The 12,728-nt window shown below is 23.5% G+C and overlaps 1 long non-coding RNA gene across 1 annotated transcript; it reads right to left on the minus strand.

Moving 5' to 3' along the window:
* Positions 1-1,740: 1,740 nt before the first annotated feature.
* LOC111209107 lies at positions 1,741-2,861 on the minus strand. Its single transcript, XR_007317090.1, has 2 exons — positions 2,138-2,861; positions 1,741-1,807 (listed from the first exon to the last, which is right to left on the minus strand). It is a non-coding gene; the product is annotated as an uncharacterized LOC111209107 (long non-coding RNA).
* Between the last annotated feature and the right edge of the window lie 9,867 nt (positions 2,862-12,728).

Here is a 12,728-nt window from a genome sequence, read left to right on the forward strand (position 1 = left end):
GTTAGATAAAAAAAAGGAAAAAAAATTCCTGCTAGTAACAAAGCACAAGACTATATCAGTCAGAAAGTTACAACAGCATCCTATCAAATTTTAAGGATCAGAGGTAGTTTTTCCCAGCCGGCATATCCCGGAGCAAGCCCAATATCCTCTTTATCAAGACTCACCATCCCTATTCAGTTAGATCACAATTCCACTGGATTTCACATCTTGTAAACCTTGTAAAGATTTCCTCCTACGAAATTAATCTTTTAGCTCATGGATGACTATGGCAGTATTCTTTTGTTGTTGTATGCATTTTATTGATTTCCTCTTTATCTGCTGACATCAAGCTGAAAGTCGTATGCTCTAAAACATGGAGAATAGAAATGTCAATAACAGACTACACAAAAGAGAATGTGACGTAGAAGATTTAATTTGTTTGAACCAACTTAAACAGATTAAGCACAAATTTACTGCAAGGAAAACATTTCAAGGAGTTATGCAACCAAACCAACGATATTGACTACAACTCAAGATATATGGGGACTTTTCACAAAGTAGCACTTGGAAACACACATAAATCACGAAATCATCAGACTGAAAAAGCGCAAACCTGGAGGAGCTGTTCTTCTTCATTGGTTGCTAAATAAAAAATGACAACTTCTATGGTATCTCCGCTCAATTTGCCACCCCGTTTACTTTATAGTTACATTATATTACTATCTTAATATAAAACTGTTTGAATACATTCTTTGTCTTCAGACCAATCTCTTTAGCTTAATCCACTGCACGTCCGAGACTTTTCTCTGGATTCGTTAGCATAATCTCTGCTCCAAGTGCATGTAATTTCAAAGTTTATCAAAGCTGGCATAGTCACTATAAGGTTATAAGCTTTACCTGCAGCCACAATTGCAAAATCGAAGCTGGCATAGTCTACGATGGCTCAATATCAAAATATGAAAAATATGGAAAGTCAAGAAAGATGTTTCTCGGACTTATGGCTACAGAGTGTTCTTCATCGACAAAACTCTAATAGTTTCCAAACATATAGAAAAGGAGAAACGCAAAAAAGTATATTAGTCTTAAAAGGGTACGCACACCAAGTTGAGCCATCGTAGACTATAACAGTGCCAATAGAATAAAATGCACTGTTATGCAGAAAAAAGAGTAGCTTACAGAAGCAAAATAAAAGTTTCTTCTGTGTAATTGTCCAATACATCGACCAAGCTACCGAGAGCTACGCTTGCAAAAAGAAAAGATAATTAGCCAATGCCCCCGGTAATTGGGATAGTGTAGTCATGAGAATATAAAACAAATAATAAAGTAAATAGAATGTAACAGTACTGCACCATGGGAAAAGAGATAAAAAAAAGAGGATTAATGCTTAGACCACTGGTTTTCGTTGCAGACAAAGTCACATAAGACAGATGCACGACTAATGGTAGTTGTTTGCTTCAAATATATAGACATAATAGGTCACTGTAAACTTTTTGCTTACTATATTTGTTGGCAGCGACAGAAGGTTCCCTTATAGCTGAAATCCAATAAAAATTTTTTTTGATCAACCCCTCAGAAGCACATCAACGCAACCAATTAAACCGGTACGTTAGGAAGGTAACCTTCAAGCAAATCGGTTATGATGTCAATTGATATGTATCTAACCTTCGTTTTTTTTCCTGACCAAATTAATATATATATCAGTATAAACATCAATACATAACGCCAATACAATCAACATAGATAGCACGACGCTAAAACATACTTGCCCCTTTATGTGTTTCACAGAAACCAGAGATATCAAATCCAGCAAAGAACTTCCCCTTCGCACCTGCAGTAAGAAACACACAAAAGCTATCACCAAGAGTATAAAAACCTGTATTAACAATATTTTTAACATCGTTCCGACTCAAAGTCTCCGCGTAATTACTTTTGAGGTTGTATACCAGTGTACAAATAAGAGTAGAAAACACATTCTTAGTCAGTATTAGACTCAGAATGTCGGAAATGAAGTTTGTCGAGATCATAAACTATCTTCTACAACCAAAAAAACACATGAGATCAAACTATTTGTAGTCCTAGTTTCACATAAGCAAATCATAAAATCGACTGGAGACGTAAGAGATAAGAGATTCCATATCAAACAAATAAATTAAAGTACATGGCGACAGGAGCGGGAAGCCTTTCTGGTGGTGGCGGGAGCCATTCCGGTGGACTTAACAGAGTTCATAGCTATCGCTTTATATTTTTCAGTGGAAAGTTTTGATTAGAAGAACCATTGGATGAAGGGATTTATAAAGGAGGAGGAGGAAGAACAAAAGGAGGTGAAATAAAATCGTGGTTCCAGATTAAAAACATAATTGAATGAAAAAGATTAGGTTTGGATAACGGTGAATTGCAGATAAATGGAACGACCAAGACGTATTTGAAGAGTCGGAGATCAACAATCAACAGATATGTGAGAGGTGGATCTAAAATGGGCCAATTCGAAATATTGAACAGCCCACATGAATGGCCCGGTTAAAACTGTTTAAAATAAAAGACGATTTGACATGACAAAATAGAGAATCCATATTGGTTGATTTTTTAAAGTGACGTGGCATGCTTCTCCTTGCACCATATTCTCCTTTTATTATTGTTAGATTTTTTATTTTCTTATATAATATTATGGGCCCGTTTGTTTCTCCATCTGGATGAATCATCTGGATGAAGATGAGAGTTTTGTTTGTTTAGACACTAAAAGTGCAAATCATTCAGATGGATCATTCGGATGACTTTTGGAAATTTAAGCTTTATTTTAAAGTTTATTCAGCTGAACCAATTTGGATCATTTGAATAAAGATGTTTTATTGAAAAATGGTATAATGTCTATTATGCCTCTAATGTAATTCACAAATTACAAACCTAAACATAATATCATTTTTGTCACATACGAAAACTGACAAAACTACAAAAACACGTTTTTCCGCGAAAACCTAAAAACTATTTTTTTACGACAAAACCTCAAAAATGCATTTTCCTGCTAAAATTGAAAAAACGTGTTTTTCCGTCAAAATTGCAAAAACGTGTTTTTCCGCAAAATCCGAAAAACGTGTTTTCATGCCAAAATCACAAAAAACTTGTTTTCACGCCAACATTCCAAAACACATTTTTCTGCCAAAACACAAAAACACGTTTTTCTGCCAAAATGGCAAAAACGTGTTTTCCCGCCAAAACCAAAAAAAAACGTATTTTCCTCCTAAAACCGAAAATCTCGTTTCCCTCAAAAACCGCAAAAACCGCAAAACACGCAAAAAGGCGTTTTCTCGCCAAAAACGTGTTTTCCCGCCAAAACCGCGAAAACAAGTTTTCCCGCCAAAACGCGTTTCCCGCCAAAACGCGTTTCCCGCCAAAGCCACAAAACGCATTTTCCCGCCAATAACGAAATATCTCATTTTCTCACCAAAACCGAAAAATTTTGTTTTCCCGCAAAAATCGCAAAAACTTGTTTCCCTCCAAAACTGCAAAAACGCGTTTTCCCACCAAAAGCGTGTTTTTCCGCCAAAACCGCAAAAAAGTTTTTTCTCACCAAAATTGAAAATTTGTATTTTCCCGCCAAAACCAAAAAATCTCGTTTTCCCGCCAGAACCAAAAAAATCTTGTTTTCCCGCCAAAATCGAAAAACCTGTTTTCTCGCTAAAACCGAAAAATCTTTTTTTCCCTCCCAAACCGCAAAAAGAAAACTCGTTAATTTTGAAATAATTTTAATATAAATATATTAAACTAAATAATTAAATGTAATATAGTTAAAATTAATATAAAACATATGATTAAATCAACACAAGGGTATTTTGGTAATATGCTTACTAAACTCATTTGAATGGAAATGAAAATAAAAAAACAAACATAAGATCCATTTAGATGATTCATCTAGATGAGCTATGTGGATGGACAAACAAACAAACAATCACAAAAATCTGAATGGATCATTTGAATAGATCATACAAATGAATCATTTGGATGGAGATGACAAATAGTGAAACAAACAGCCCCTACGTTATTACAAAATGGTGGAGAATATTAACAATTCTATGAATGGTTTCATTGTATTTTGAGCATCCTTGATATCATTTGATTTAACATACATAAAATAAAAAGATTTCACAACACAAAAGGCACTTTTTAAGAGGAAAATCTATATTAATAAAATGAAACTTTTGAGGCTCCATAGAGCGTCCACATCAGCGGTAAAAAATTCTTCTAAAAAATGACACGTGGCATTAACAAAAAATAAAAAATAAATATACATATAAAGAAAAATAAATAATAAGTAAATATACAACATAAGAAATAGAAATATTACATTAAACAAAAATAGGTAAATATACAATATAAGGAAAAATAAATGAAAAGTAAATATACATTAAAAGAAATAGAAATATTATACTAAACATCTATAATAATTTATCATCTGATATAAAAGCAAGAAAACTAGAATTAGTAAATATATAATTAAAAATAAAAAATTATATTAAACATCTATCTGAAAAATCTCTACTAATAAAAGAGAGCTTTTGAGGCTCCATAGGGCGTCCACATCAGCGAAAAAAATTTCTCCCGAAAAATGACACGTGGCATAAAATATAGTTTTATATTTTAATATTAATTATTTTCGAAAATTGTAAAAAATATGTAAACATACAACATTAAAAAATGGAAAAACTACATTAAACATATGTAAGATTACTATTTTTCAAAGATTACTATTTTTCATTTAAAAAAAAGACGGCTTATCTCCATAATGTAACATTACCGTTTTATAAAAAAAAAACAAAAAATATTATATATAATTTCAAAAATAATAAATATATGTAAAACATACAACATAAAAATGGAAATACTACATTAAACATAAATATGTTTGACTATTTGTCCAAGTTCTTCTATTAAACATTGCCGTTTTACATTAAAAATAGAAAAATGCGTAAAGATTTAAACATCTATCTTAAAATATAAAATATAGACATTAACTAAATATAAAGTATAAAAAAGAGAAATACTCAATATATAAAAAATAAATAATAAGTAAATATTATAAATATATAAATATACGAATTATATATACAATAATAAGTAAATGCACAATTTTTTAAAAATGGAAAGAGTATATTAAATATTAAACATCTATCTTAAAATGTAAAATATAGATATTAAGTAAATAGAAAATATAAGAAAAAGAAATACACAACTTAAAAACAATGGAAAAAGTATATTAAGATTTAAACATCTATCTTAAAATGTAAAATATAGATATTACGCAAATAGAAAGTATAAGAAAAGGAAATACACAATTTAAAAAAATGGAAAAAGTACATTAGTATTTAAACATCTATCTTAAAATGTAAATCAATCTTAAAATATAAAATAATTAGTAAATAGAAAGTATAAGAAATAAAAATACACAATATAAAGAAAAATAAATAATAAGTAAATATATAATATAATCTCGAAAGATGACACATGGCATTAAAATATAGTTTTACATTTTAATATTATTTATTTTCGAAAATTATAAAAAATATGTAAACATACAGCATAAAAAAATGTAAAAACTACATTAAACATATGTAAGATTACTATTTTTCACTTAAAAAAAAGACGGTTTATCTCCATAATGTAACATTACCGTTTTATAAAAAAAACAAAAAACATTATATATAATTTTGAAAATAATAAATATATGTAAAACATACAACATAAAAATGGAAATACTACATTAAACATATGTAAGATTACCATTTTATATTTTTATTTTAAGAAAATAATATGTAAACATACAACATAAAAAATGAAAAAAACTACATTAAACATATGTAAGATTACCATTTTTCACTAAAAAAAGACGGCTTATCTCAATAATGTAACATTACTATTTTGTAAAAAAAAAATTATATAATTTCGAAAATAATAAATAATATGTAAACATACAACATAAAAATAGAAATACTACATTAAACATATGTAAAATTACCATTTTACATTTAAAAATAACAATAATATGTAAACATACAACATAAAAAAATGGAAAAACTACATTAAACATATGTAAGATTACCATTGTTCACTAAAAAACCGGGTTATCTTCATAATATAACATTACCATTTTATTAAAAAAAAGAAAAAAAAACATAAATATAACTATTTAACTATTTGTCCAAGTTCTTTTATTAAACATTGTCGTTTTACATTAAAAATGGAAAAATACGTAAAGATTTAAACATCTATCTTAAAATATAAAATATGGACATTAACTAAATATAAAGTATAAGAAAGAGAAATACTCAATCTATAGAAAAATAAATAATAAGTAAATATTATAAATATATAAATATACGAATTATATATACAATAATAAGTAAATGCACAATTTTAAAAAAAATGGAAAAAGTACATTAAATATTAAACATCTATCTTAAAATGTAAAATATAGATATTAAGTAAATAGAAAGTATAAGAAAAGGAAATACACAATTTAAAAAAATGGAAAAAAATACATTAGTATTTAAACATCTATCTTAAAATGTAAATCAATCTTAAAATATAAAATTATTAGTAAATAGAAAGTATAAGAAATAGAAATACACAATATAAAGAAAAATAAATAATAAGTAAATATATAATATAAGTGAATACCAAATTTAAAAAATGGGAAATTACACTAAGATTTAAAAATATATATTAAAATTTAAAATATAGATATTACGTAAATAGAAAGTATAACAAATGGAAATATACAATTTAAAAAATGGAAAACATACATTAAGATTTAAACATCTATCTTAAAATGTAAAATAGAGATATTAAGTAAATTAAAAGTACAAGAAATGGAAATACATATACATGAAAATAAATAATAAGTAAATAATGTAAATATATAATATATGAATTATATATGTAATAATAAGTAAATACACAATTTTTTTAAAAATGGAAAAAGTTCATCAAGCATTAAACATCTATCTTAAAATGTAAAATATATAATATAAGTAAATACACAATTTAAAAAATGGAAAAGGTACATTAATATTTAAATATCTATTTAAAAATAAAAATATAGATATTACGCAAATAAAAATATAAGAAATGGAAATAAACATTTTAAAAAATGGAAAAAGTACATTAAGATTTAAGCATCTATCTTAAAATGGTAGTAAATTATATAAAAATGGAAATACCACATTAAACAAAAAAAAAATAAAAAAGTATAGTTTTACATCAAGAAAGTCTCTATAAAACTCATTATTCCATCCACATCAACCTCACACTATTAAGGAAAATTTCAAAACACTCGAGCAAAAAAATGGTTTCACTATCAACTCTTGCCGTCCCAGAAACCTTTAATGACCTTGAATGAGATTTTTTTATAACAACAAACTTTTTGTTAGGTGGATTCATTGTTGGGAAACCCGCAACTTCCAAAAGCCAAACTTATTCGTGGGAATTGAATTGCTTTTCATAGACTCAAAGGTATTCTTACAAACTCAAATTAATCTAATCTATAATTTTATTGTTAATATTCATACTAACTCTTTCATGATCAAACCATTTCAGTTAATAACCATTCAAGATTTCAAGCGTTTATCCCGAAACACTTCCTTCCTCGCCGAATCAGGTATTGGTTCATGTTAGTTTAGTATTGTTTTTGGTTTACTAACCGGTTTAGGATGGTCCTATTATAAATATAATTTAAGTTGGTTTAGCATATATTATGTTTAAAATAACTTAAATTAAATAATAATAATATTATGCTTAAAATATAATTTTAGAGAGTTTTCAAATATAGTTTACAAAACATTATAGGTGATGAATTTAATTTATTAAATTCGTTTATTACTTAAAACTATGTTTTTAAAAAACATACTGAGTTATAAATATCAATGATGGATTGGTGAGTATAACATGAAGACAAAAATATAAATATCTGATTTTCAAGATAATAAATTCAGCTTTTATTTAGATACTCAATATATAATATCTTAAATTATGTTTTAAAAAATATACATAATATATATATAGATTAATTTTCCAAACTTAAACTATTATATTATATATGAATAATATTTTTAAATAAAAATAATTTCTGATTTAAAATAAAAATAAAAACAACAAATGTTTATTTTCAAAGAATGGATGTAATTTACATTATACTATCATTTAACAAGTATTAGATACGTTTTGATATATCATTATTTTCTATTTCCAGAAAATAATAAATTGTTAAACATCAATATCATCTAGGTTAAGTATACGAACAACAAAAATTCAAACATCACAAAAAATATTTACATAACCATTATAATACAATAATTTAATCAAAAATACAATTAAAAAATATTAAAAAGAATAGTTATATACTTAATATTTTAAAATAAAAGATATTTTTGCTAAAATTGTACTTACGTGGCTAAGGAGATCGACCATCTTTTTACGCATCGATCAAATGTTGAGCATGTGGTCGATCCAAAAATACTTTGCAGTTTAATAAAATCTCTAAAACATTTATTCCAACACTCAAAAGATAGTTTTGCTAAATATGATAACTAGATAGCCAATAAAATTACAAAAAGATATTTAAATAGTAAAAAATATGTTAATTTAACGTGTTAAAATTTAAAAATAAATTTTAATTATGACATGCATTTTAACATTTATATAAATATAAATCATAGCCTAAATATAAATAATTTAACAACTTAAATTAGAAAAAAATAAAAATCCCGGGCGTAGCCCGGGTTAATCCCTAGTCAGCGGTAAAAAATTCTTCTAAAAAATGACACATGGCATTAACAAAAAATAAAAAATAAATATACATATAAAGAAAAATAAATAATAAGTAAATATACAACATAAGAAATAGAAATATTACATTAAACAAAAATAGGTAAATATACAATATAAGGAAAATTAAATGAAAAGTAAATATACATTAAAAGAAATAGAAATATTACATTAAACATCTATAATAATTTATCATCTGATATAAAAGCAAGAAAACTAGAATTAGTAAATATATAATTAAAAATAAAAAATTATATTAAACATCTATCTGAAAAATGTATCTATACTGGTAAAATGGAGCTTTTGAGGCTCCATAGAGCGTCCACATCAGCGAAAAAGAAACATTTTATAAAAGATGACACGTGCCATTAGTAAAAATAAAAAATAAATATACATATGAAAAAATAATAAGTAAATATACAATATAAGAAATAAAATTATTACATTAAACAATAATAAGTGAGGCTCCATAGGGCGTCCACATCAGCGGTAAAAAAGTTCTTCTAAAAATGACACGTGGCATTAACAAAAAATAAAAAATAAATATACATATAAAGAAAAATAAATAATAAGTAAATATACAACATAAGAAATAGAAATATTACATTAAACAATAATAGGTAAATATACAATATAATGAAAAATAAATGAAAAGTAAATATACATTATAAGAAATAGAAATATTACATTAAACATCTATCATAATTTATCTTCTAATATAAAAGCAAGAATATTAGAATAAGTAAATATATAATTAAAAAATATAAAAATTATATTAAACATCTATCTGGAAAATGTATCTATACTAATAAAATAGAGCTTTTGAGGCTCCATTGAGCATCCACATCAGCGGAAAAAAAAAACTCTTTCTAAAAGATAACACGTGTCATTAATAAAAAATAAAAAATAAATATACATATAAATAAAAATAAATAATAAGTAAATATACAATATTAGAAATAGAATTATTACATTAAAAAATAAAAAGTAAATATACAATATAAGAAATATAAATATTACATTAAACATCTATCATAATTTATCATTTGATACAATTAAGAAATGAAAAAAAAAACTAAATTAAAAATCTATCTGAAAAAATGTATAGTAAAATAAAGAATAACTAAATACATAACATAAAAATAGAAATATTATATTTATAATTATCGTAATATTAGAATAAATAAATGCAAAATATAAGAAAAAATAAATATTAAGTAAATATAGTATATAAGAAATAAAAATATTATATTAAATATATATCGTAATATTATCATTGATATAAAAACAAGAAATTTAGAATAAATAAATATACAAAATAAGAAAGATAAACAGTAAGTAAATATACAATATAAAAATGGAAAAAACTAAATTAAGCATATATCTGAAAAATGCATAGTGAAATAAATAATAAGTTAATATACAACATAAAAATATTAGATTAAACATTTATTATAATATTAAAATAACTAAATATAAAATATACGAATCTATACTAATAAAAATGAGCTTTTGAGGCTCCATAGAGAGTCCAAATCAGCAAAAAAAACTTCTTCTAAAAGATGACACTTGACATTAATAAAAAGTATATACGTATAAAGAAAAAGAAATAATTAGTAAATATACAATATAAGGAAAAATTAATTAAAAAATACAATATAAGAAATAGAAATATTACATTAAATATCTATCATCATTAATCATTTGATATAAAAGCAAAATAATTATAATAAGTAAATATACAATTAAGAAATGAAAAAAAAACTAAATTAAACATCTATCTGCAAAATGTATAGTTAAATAAATAATAACTAAATACACAATATAAAAAATAGAAATATTATATTATACAATTATCGTAATATAAGAAAAAATAAATATAAATATAACAAAAATTAAATATTAAGTAAATATAGTATATAAGAAATATAAATAATACATTAAATATATATCGTAATATTTTCATTGATATAAAAGTAATAAAATTTAGAATAAATAAATATATAAAATAAGAACGATAAACAATAAGTAATTATACAATATAAAAAATGGAAAAACTAAATTAAACATATATCTGAAAAAATGTATAGTTAAATAAATAATAAGTAAATATCCAACATAAAAATATTAGATTACATATATATTATAATATTAGAATAAGTAATATAAAATATAAAAAAATGAATAATAAGTAAATATACAATATAAGAAATGCAAAAAATACATTAGACATCTATCTAAAAAATCTATAATAAAATAAATAATAAGTAAATATAAAATATAAGAAATAAAAATTCTACATTAAACATATATCGTAATATTAAAATTTGATATAAAATAAAAATAGTTAGATAAGTAAATATACAATTAAAAAAGTAAATACACAAGATAAGAGACAGAACAACTATATTAAACATCTATTTGAAAAATGTAGATTTTTACATTTTTATGACTTCCAAATATTGTTATAAGTAAATATACAATATAATAAAAATAAGCATACAATATAAGAAATATAAATTTTACATGAAGCATCTATTATAATAATATCATTTGATATAAAAGCAAGAAAATTATAATAAGTAAATATACAATATAAGAAAAATAAAAAATAGGTAAAATACAATTAATAAATGAAAAATCTAAATTAAAAATCTCTCTAAAAATGTATAGTAAAATAAATAATAAATTTGTATACAATATAATAAATAGAAATATTATGTTAATCATATATCGTAATATTAAAATAAGTAAATATAATATATAAGGAAAATAAAAACAAATCTGAGAAACATACAATAAAATAAATTATAAGTAAATATACAATATAATAAATATAAATATTACATTAAACATCTATAAATAATATTATCATTTGATATAAAAGTAAAAAAAAAATAGAATAAGTAAATATACAATATAAGAAAATAAACAATAGGTAAAATACAATTAAGAAGTGCAAACACTACATTAAACATCTATTTCAAAAAGGTATTGTTTTAAATTTTTATTATTTAAAAATACCATAAGTGAATATCAATGTTAAATATTATAATAAGTAAATATAAAATATAAGAAAGAATAAATAATAAGTAAATATAATATATAAGAAATAAAAAATATTACATTAAATATAAATCGTAATATTATCATTGATATAAAAGCAAGAAATTTAGAATAAGTAAATATAAAAAATAAAAAAAGATAAACAGTAAGTGAATATACAATATAAAAAATGGAAAAACTAAATTAAATATTTATCTGAAAAATATATTGTTAAATGGAAAAATGTATATTTAAATAAATAATAAGCAAATATACAGTATAAGAAATATAAATATTACATTAAACATCTATCGTAATATTATCATTTGATTTAAAAACAAGAAAATTAGAATAAATAAATATACAATATTGAAAAATTCCCCTGGATAGCCATTTTTAAGTTTTTGTTACAAAATAGCTATAAATGAGAAAAATAATCAAAATAAGTCTTATTAAAGAGTAAAAATACATTTATACCCTATGGTTAACTAACATAGACTTATGGTTTAGAGTAAGGGGTGGGATTTTGAGGATAGGATTTCAAAGTTTTAAAAATAAAAATTAAAAAATTAATTTTTTTAAAATGAAGGAGACTATTTTGGTCACTTTCTTTATTGAATACTATTTTGTGACAAAAACTTAAAAGATCTATTTGAGAGAATTGTCTTACAATATAAGAAAAAAATAAATAATAAGTAAATATACAATATAAGAAAGAAAAAAACTATATCAAACATATATCTGAAAAATGTATAGTTTTCTGATTTTTTCTAAAGAAATATGTATTCACACAAACATACAATTCAGAATTTGTTGTTGTTCAGAATACAACGTTCAAAAAAATAACTATATGGTTAACATTTGAAAATAAAAATAGCCCCTCGCGTAGC

The sequence above is a fragment of the Brassica napus genome, chromosome A10 (genome assembly GCF_020379485.1).
Source record: "Brassica napus cultivar Da-Ae chromosome A10, Da-Ae, whole genome shotgun sequence".
In the NCBI taxonomy this organism is placed as follows: Eukaryota; Viridiplantae; Streptophyta; class Magnoliopsida; order Brassicales; family Brassicaceae; genus Brassica; species Brassica napus.